Raw genomic sequence first — 9417 nt, forward strand, 5'->3', positions numbered from 1 at the left:
AACATCATCGCTGCAAAAATGTGCCTTAATTTGCAAGTTAGAAAAAAAAAATCCCCCTTCCACTCCAGCAAAATATTAAGCATTTTACTGGTAAGGATTTCATCAGGTCATTTATTTTTCATTAATATATATTTAGGATCTGGAGGGAATAGCTTTATGTGATATATAAGTTTCTTAAATAATAAGAAACTTGAATTCTTTTAATAGTGAATGATTTACCGTGAAATAAAGAAAAATCAGGAGTAGATCGAGTTCAGAATACACGACATGTATGTCGAGCTGCTCCGCTTTCCACACTGCCCAGTGAATATTTTTTGAGGAACCCGCAGTTCTAATTAATAATCAGCATTAAGGAGAATTCTTTGCATGTTTACATGTTGTTCCTGTTGTTTTTATTGGCTTTCTTTTTTAGTGTACAGAAGTACCTCAAACTGCATATAAATGAAAGACGCCCCATTAATGGGAGATCCCTTTGTTTGAACAAGTTTCTTGCACACATGAAAACTGAAAGTGCTCCCATCCGTCCCTGTGGCTGTAGCTGTGTGCTGCTCCGGGGGCTGTACGTGAGCTCAGAGCAGGAGTTCTCCTCATGGTTCCTGTATGTGGTCAAAAGAAAACAAGCAGAATTAGTGCAAACCAAGTATGTTCTTTTTTAATTTGTACAGTGTGTCCTTGGCTGTGATGCCTCTTTTTTTTTTTTCTCCTTCTTTTTGAGCTGCACCCAGACTAGCTTTGCAGATAGATTTGTTTCTTACAACTTTGTCATCGTGAGTTGGTCTATTGCTCTGAAGCGCTTCTTTATCTCTGTTTTAAATCTTATTCAAGCTGATAGGCTTTGTACTGATATGATGGACAAGAAGCTTTTTTTGGGAAAATTCAGCTTTTTTAGTTTAAGCTTTTTTTTCATTACCGCAATCTTTTGTAACTGAAGCAAACAAAAAACACAATCACAGTCACCCCTATAACAGACAGTAGGTAATCCTTCCAGTTGCAGAAGTTGTTATCTGAGGCTGTAACCCTCACTTTGCTCGCCTTCTTAAAACAGACAGGCTAACAGATTGGCTCGGGTTTGAAAGCTGACATGCAAAATTATTCTTCAGATGAATGCTTAGGGGGAATAAAAAAAACTTAAAAAAACCTCTTCTGATTCTTTAAACAATAGGCTTACACCTGTGGACGAGTTAACAGCTAACTTGTATCTTAATAATTGATTTAAATCTTCATATAAATAAAACAGAGTGGATGGCCCTTGCTATGCTGCAGTGCTTTCAGCAATGTGTGGATTTCTATTTTGTTTTTTTTTAAAAAAAAAGAAAATGTTGCACAGCGTACAGTGTTTACAGCACCTGTATATTACTCCTTCACGAGGCTGTTGCCAACTATGAATGTGTCCAAAATATGCACTTTCGAAGCCAATGTGACTTCAAAAGCCACTCTGATTAATATGAATATGTTTAGAAATTAAATAAAAACTAAAAGAAAAACAGCAATAGCAGCAACAAAATGCTCTCCTGTTTGTTTATGTTCTTCTGCTGGAGCAGAGCTGTGCTGGCTTCTTTCTTCAAGGACGCTTTTTGTTTTCTGAAATCTGAAGAAAACATCTTATTTTCTGTAAGCTTCTGCTTCTCCCTCTCCCTTCTTTCTCCCTGCAAACACATCAGCCTCTGCTCTGCTCTAGGTAAACATTTCCAGACTTAACTTGTGAAAAGAATTCCATAGTTTCTCTTCCAGTTTCATATTTTAACATACCTGAATTTAAATATGTGCACTTAGATTTGAAATTGGTTCGTACTTTCCTTATGTTTGCTCTGAGTTTTCCTTAAGAACTGTTTAAAGACCCAAGTTTAGTATCTCCAGGCTTATGCAATAATTAAACAAGTATCTTTTTTGTTTGTTTGTTTTAAAAATGTGACTTCGTGGTAATGAATTATAAGAAAGAATCCTTATATGGTTAGCATGAGAATGGCTCCGTAAATCAAGCTGCCGTTTCCCCTGGATAAGTGCTTGCTCTGGTCCTGGCTTTTATAATTTCATTTAAAATTCAGTTTATATTTCTAGATTAAGATCTGACATGTATTTTGTATTTGCAAATCAACTGAAAGGTATTGAAAGGAAGTTGAATAGAAACATGCAATAAATAACATGTATGCTTTTTTTTTTCCTAGGAGTAGTAGTAATAAAATTAGAATGACTTAAATTATTCACTGCTTTTATTTGTAAAAAGGGCTTTCTTTCCAAAATACCTGACTCACTGGAGTGTAGTTTAAATGAGAGAAACATGTGAAGATGCTTTTACACTGGAATGCAATTACAGACTAGACTGAAAAAAGCAAATCTTGTTTCACCTGCAGAAATAATCTTAGCAGTCATATATAGGTGCAAAAAACTTGTTGGTTGTGTGAGACTTTGATTAAATCAAAAGCTTCTTTTGTGATAAAGTTTGTAGTTGATTAGCAGTAGTAATTTGCAGTTTAACAAAGCTCTTAATTGTAAATTCTGTTTCTGATCTTTCTAGGAGAAAGGAGGAGATTGCATAAATCTTGGTAGACAAGTTGGCTGCAAGCAGTTAAACCGAAATTAACTTCTGCCTTCTGGCCGCAGAGTGCGAGTTTGACATTCGTGTGTGATATTCTGCAGACTAAATCATGCCAGCGTTATCAACTGGATCTGGAAGTGACACAGGTATGCAAGCCAAGGAGGACTGCACGTTTCCTCCAGAGCTTATTTGTTAAGTCTACAGTCTCTCTTTCAAGAAATCATCAAATAATGTAATTAATTATGGTCTTAACAGATGCTTAAATTAGCACTTGAAGCATAACCTTTTCTTCCTGAAGTTAGTGTAGGCAGATGAAACATCACAGTATGTTTTTTTAATAATAACTTTTGTAAGTTTCACCGTTCTCTTCTCCCTATCTCCAGCCCCCAGTACTATATATGGATCTGAAGAATTTGGATTCACCCCGGAGTGATTCCTACAATGTTAACTTGAAAAGGAGGAGGAAAAAGATGATGATATCATACATGCCTTAATATTTGCAGCAGTCTAGACTATCCCCTCTGTGAGTTACTTATCAGTGGAGTTATTTCTGAACACAGACTACTTAGTTTTGACACTTCTTTAACAAATTAGGAGAAGAAAAATACTGTCTCAAGTTCTCTTCCTTCCCTTGCCTTCCACATTGGAATCCAGTTCCTTTAACCGAGTGCAGGCAGCAGGAGTGCAGAAGTAATTTTGCACAGTTTTAACCTTCTTTGTAGTAATATTAGGTTCTATTCAAAGGTTACGTCTCATTTTGCGGTTACATTTGCAGTTTCTCTGCCAATTATTTTTGTCACCATTCTAGGGACAAAGAAAGTCAATATTTTTTTCTAAAAGATGTTTTCTAAATAGGTAATCCCACTGAGATTACAATATAGAGATCACTGCTCGTTATTCTAGATCATGTAGTTTTATGCCCAAGAATTAATAGGATTTCGAAAAGGAAGAGGGAGATTTCAAGTCAGGAATCCAAAAAACAGTGTAAGGAACTGCATTTGATTATTATTTTAAATAGATTGAATACTGCACTATTTTTTCCCTCATGCTTCAGGTCCTCATAAGATTTCTGCTAGCTGAAAAGGTGAATCTTAAGAGGCTTTTTGTTAATGGTTTTTTGTTTTGTTTTTGTTTTCTCACTTTTAACCATTTAAAGGTCCCTTCCAACCCAAACCATTCTATGATTCTATGATTTGGAAGGAGGTTTTATTGGTTTTCCTACGCTCTTTTCAGTCCCACTTGCTGTGTTTGAGAGATTTGACTATCATCTCCCCAGATTCTACCTCTACCTACCTTACTTTTCTTCTCTTTCCCCTATGGAAATACATGCTTCACTTCTGTGGCTGTTGAAGCTGTTGAGTATGCCTGAATTTTGGAAGATTTTAGCTCTATCCTGAGCTAATTTTCCACTGTGGATCTTTGCTTCCTTTATCATGCAATCTTTTGTGTCCTTCCAAAATCTGTATTATTATTATGTTTTTAAATATTTTGTGACCAAATACTTTCTGATGTTTCAAGACAATTTTGAGATGAATAGTAGGGGGCAATGTGTGATGACTGGCGCTTGGTGCTAATGATATTTCTAGGTTTATTATTTAAAGAATGTTAATATGCCCAGAATTATTAGTAATGGACATGCTCACAGGAAAAAAAGAAAACTACTTCAGCAAACGGTAAAAAAATAATCCTAATTTTAAAATTGTGTGCTAGTGTCTCTAAAAACAATGTTTTATTGTGCTGCTTAATGTGTATGATTCTCCAAATACACTTCGCTTTTTAGCACCCACCCTAATTAATTAACTTCACATTGTCCCAGGAAATCTGTAACAGTAAAGTATGCTAGAGACTGTGATCTCTATCCTGATTGTAGTACAAATGTTTTTTAATCTGCAACACGATCCACCTCAGAGCTGTTTTTTTAGCTCTTACTCTTTGATTAATAAAATAAAATTAAAGACAAAAAGAAAAAAAGGGGGAGGAGCAGTTCTTATTTTTGTTGTTCTCCATTGGAAGGCAGGCAGACCACCTTTCCTTTGGCCCTTCCATTCTGACCGCATAAACTGCTGGTGGCTGTGTGTGTTCCTGCAGTGGAGTTAGCAGGTTAATTGATGGGGGCCTAACAAATGTGCCTCTAGGGTAGGGGAGCAGCTTCATTTAGTCTGTCTGCTAAGGCTCTATTTTATTAACACATTCAAACAAAACTCCAGTCTAGTTTATTTTTGTATTTCTTCTCACCTGGTGAAGTAAAAGTAAACTGGGATTTGAAAATGAACTAAAGAGTTCTACTGAGAATTAGTAAAGAGAAATGCATCATCTGCAAATGTCAGAAAGTTTTCAAGTTGTGGACTGTTTGAAGTTTATTTTGTTTTAATATTCTTAGACATCAGACCATGATCAAAAGCAGGATAGCGCTCATGATGGGCAACATCTTATGCAACTAAAAGTTGATCTATTTGTGTTAATGTGTAGCTTTTACTTTGTCAACAGGCAAACCAGATCTGTGTAGCTTGCTTCCGTCTAGAAGAGTTATAAAATGTTTAAATGAAAAACGTTCTTATGAGTTACAGGCTTATGTTTGTGCACATGTGGGTGTATGCACACACGCACAGAATATACTTTTTTTCAACCTGTTGACAACATACGAGCAATCCTACTCCTCCCTTAAGGCTTATTGTCCCATCAGAGCTGGGTCCAAGTCATGTTAAAGCAAGCGTCTTGACTGGAGGGCTGAGCTCCTGCGTGTGGCTGCATCTGAAGCTTTACCATTTTCTGTGTACTGAAAATTTACTTGAGCTCAGTGTGCGAGGCTATCTCAGAGAGTTTAAAGGCTGAGAAGAAAGACTTGCACTTCTGCCGGTAAAGCATGTCTGAGGTCTAGCATTCACTTACAAACTTAGGAGATTCAAGGTTGCTATCCTGGCTTCACAGTAGTTGATGTCATCTTCATTGCTGATTTTTGTGGAGCCAAGATGACATCACTATACTTTGTGAAGTGTTTTAGTATGAAAAACATTGTAAAGTTGTTGCAGATTTCTTTCCTCACAACCCTGCGGTGAGCTTGCTCAGCTGACAAATTAAAAAATGCTTTCTCTGTTTGTCCTTTAAAACTAGCACAGGACTGTGCAAAGCAATCTTCATATTACTGATTCATGTGTTGTCAGTGGGAAAATCACATTTAATGGCCAAGTTTGATCCCCAAGTAAAACTGTGTGATTGCATAAGTATAATGGAAGTCAGAAGCAGTTCTTAAATTTGAATATTTTGAGTTATAGACAGTTAAAATGTGCAAGGCTTACATTAACTCCTTCTTGAGTACATATAAGGAGCTAATGCTGTGCCAGATAGAGGTTTTTTCAATGTTATAGGCATATAAAACTGAATACACATTAGCTTTTTACATGGAGAAAAACCACGTTTGTTGCAAACCAAATTACAAATTCACCTGGCTTTAAAATACTCTTGGTTTGGGTGTTTTCTGTCTTGTAATAATGCAAAATAAAGCTATGAAACCTATTTGAAATGCAGGATATTTTTGAAGTAGCATATCCTATTGCTCTTTAATAATTATCAGGACTTCTGTCTAGGGCTGCATACCATTGCTGTGCATGTAGTGAATGCCAGTAGAAATATTTTGCTAAAACATGATGGTGATATGACAGCTCCATCATCTATGTGGGCTGTCTGCCAGCGAAGTGAGAGCTGCAAGTCGTGCTAAGTTCAAAGTTGTTTTTCTAATCACCTGAACAGTGAAAGATCTATCTTTGTGGTGGCCATTTTGGTATGGATGCGTTCCCTTTATTTACAACTAATACACTTTACTAAGCTTGCACGTTTCAACATAGTTTTTCCTAAGAATGCTTGATAATGAAAAGGATAAAAAGGCAGAGAGGGGAAAGAAACAGTGATGACAGTGGAGTACTTGGCGGAGCCAAGAGGGGGCATGAGAAATGCTTGTGGAGACAGAGGGCAAAGGAAGCTGAAGTGGCGGAGGATTTCAGCCTTTTCAGCCAATTGTTTGCCGAAGGAGGGAGCTAGAAATCAGGGACTTCTGTTTTTACAGCCCATTTAAAAAATGTCATAAAACAGTAGCCAAAGATCTGGATTCGTTGTTATGAGATGAAGAGAAAGAGAATTTAAGAGAATGATGGGGGAAGGATTTCTGGGAGTAGCGGTTCCACTGGCGGCTGCCAGGCGAAGGTTTGCGGGGCGATTGAGCCCTGGCCTGAGCTGCCTCGATGCTGACGTGCTGCCCTGTGAGCAGTGAGAGCAGAGGCTCCGTGTGCCGCTCGGAGCTGTGTCTGCGCTGGGATTGCAAGGCTACTGAAATTCTCACCTCGTTGAAATGCACAGATACGGCTAGATCTGCATGAAAGCTGATCCTCCAGCTGAGGCAGGACTTACACTGAATTAATAAATAGAGCATATATTTTATTGTGTTTTCTTGAGAACTCCCCATCTCCAGCTGCCAGAGGCATTAACTGGCTTGTAGGCTAACGCTAATGTGAAGGATGTGGAAAACTATGAGGCGTATGGATAGCTTTAATTGCTCTCAGATTTTCAAAAATATAAATTTCTGGTGTTGGGGAAAGGATATTTATTTTGATTTCAGCATATTTATGGTGAGTGTTGGAAAACTTGTTCAAAGTAGAATGAAATTTCTCTAAACTCTTCTGGTTTGGATTAATGCTTTCTGCTAGGCTGATTCAGCAGTATGGAATCAGAAAATGTGTGCAGTTATATTTACTGGTGGGAAACTCTTTAAAACTGTTACAGTTGTTGGATGCAAATTTAACTTCAAATTCAAATGGTCTGTCGGCATGAACATACGCTTCTTTTTTTCTTGGTGCTCAATGTGTAGTGTTGTGGCACATGTGAAAGTATGGCAGCCTACATTGTTTCTAACCAAAGGCTTAAATATATAGCTACTTTGGTTGGACTGGAAGCTGTAATTACACAACTGGTTGACAATTCCTGCTTCTGTCAGACATCCTTTGACAGGAGCAGACGGTGATGTTGTAACACACGAGTGTAACTGTGCTGGGATCCAGCTCAGCTAGCAGAGCCTATCGTGTGTTTTTACTGTCAGATGAAAGGTTCTGTGGCTTCTCAGCCCAACATCAGGTCAAGTATTGCTTGTTTTAATAAAACTAAAGCTGTTAATCTGAAGGAAATTTAGTGCTGCTTTCGGGTAGTGAGAAGCTTCCCTGTAAGTTGTCTGTCGTGGAACATGAGTTCAGATATGATTTTGCTCTAAAAATAACATATTTGTTAAACACGAAACCCACACCTCAATGCAGGTTAGGAATTTAAAGGGTAAATTACAAAATGTAACCACTCTTAGTTGCCTTTTATAAACTTGCCTTTGATACAACAGAGATGCTGTACTTGACTCTTTAAAGCTTTTTGTATTTCTGTATAGTTCTGTAGATTTTTCCATCAAAATTTGTAGGCATGTGCACGTGTATATGACTGGTGGGATGGTATAACTTGCTTTGAGTGCTAAGCATTGAACTCAGTCGTACAGTGAGATACAGCACTAAAAAGACACAACTACTTTAAAGCCTGTTTGGCGGCATTGGTGCTGCCATCTCTGTCTTGGAGATTACAGGATGTTTTCTTCCACTCTAAAGACATGGTCTGAAAGGCTTAACTGTACAGTAATCAGATGGTGCTTCCAGTATTTGTAGGTACAACTAAAACCAGGTAAATAGTCTCAACTTGTGTTGCTGGAAGTCTTTCTTCAGCCTCTTAATGAGATATCATAGCCTCCTTCTGCAGATGTGAAATGCCACATTTAGTATGCCTTGTGAACTGCAAAGAAAGAGTTAAACATGCCGAGCGTGCCCGGCGATTCTTTTCTGACATCCTAGCACTGGAATGAGTTCTTTCCTCAGTGCCTGCCAGATACTTGCTATTGCCTCCTCTAGTGTTGATGAAGATCAAGATATAAATACTTAAGACTCCCCAGGCTGACGTCTGTACAAAGGACCAGTCAGTTAGTCAAGGTTATTCAAGGTGTCACAGTATGCAGTCTTCTTTGGAGCAGCCAAGATTATCTGAAAACATACACGTCAGATCTTTGTACGAGCCTTCCACAAACTGCTTATTAATTTGTGCTTGATAGGTCACTTTAAATCAGTTATACGTTTATGTTATTCTTGCAGAAAATAGTCCTTCTGTAAGCTCATGGAAGTAATTTTATGATTTTTCAAAGTATCCCTCTTGATATAGTGCCTCGCAATTATATTTTGAGTTTCAGTTTTGAAACAGATCTCAGGAGCTGTACAAGCAAGAACTTGGTATTACTCTGTACGAATGCAAGAAGGGATCAACTGTTTAACTCGAATCAGAATGCACCGGTATGTGGTATGCTAAATCTGAAATACACATGTTGAGACAAATCCTAAAAGACCAATAACTGTTTCAAACAACTGCGGATTCTTTAGCTCCCGTAGCCAAGTTCCAAAACTAAAGACTTTTCCATTTTGAAGGGAATAATATTTTTAGAAGTGGTGGGCTTAAATGCTTGCTTGCTTTCAACATTGTCTGTCATAATGTTGTTTTAAGGTGGGTTAACAAATTACTGCAGTTTGGAGGAATAAAAATTGGGTACAATTTTAAAATTAAAATACTGTACTGCCCTCACTGAATATGTAATCTTGTTCTTTGAGGGTATGCATGACAAAGTTCTTGTTTTCATTAGGAAAAAAATAGAACATTGATATTTTAATTAATCCCACCTGTAAGGGTTTGAGCATTTTGCTTCTTTATGAATTAGCAAATAGAACAAGACAGACTTTTTTCCACAGACGCTGATGACCTGTACGTTGTGGCTATCTGGCTACTCTGTCTTCCCTACCTTTGGAAAATTAGATCAGGTT

General features: G+C 37.6%; 1 long non-coding RNA gene across 1 annotated transcript; it reads left to right on the forward strand.

The window, feature by feature from the left end:
- The first annotated feature begins 409 nt into the window (after positions 1–409).
- LOC104911360 lies at positions 410–9390 on the forward strand. Its single transcript, XR_793862.3, has 3 exons — positions 410–640; positions 2516–2682; positions 8796–9390. It is a non-coding gene; the product is annotated as an uncharacterized LOC104911360 (long non-coding RNA).
- The last annotated feature ends 27 nt before the right edge of the window (positions 9391–9417 follow it).

This window comes from Meleagris gallopavo, chromosome 6, assembly GCF_000146605.3.
Source record: "Meleagris gallopavo isolate NT-WF06-2002-E0010 breed Aviagen turkey brand Nicholas breeding stock chromosome 6, Turkey_5.1, whole genome shotgun sequence".
Lineage (NCBI taxonomy): Eukaryota > Metazoa > Chordata > Aves > Galliformes > Phasianidae > Meleagris > Meleagris gallopavo.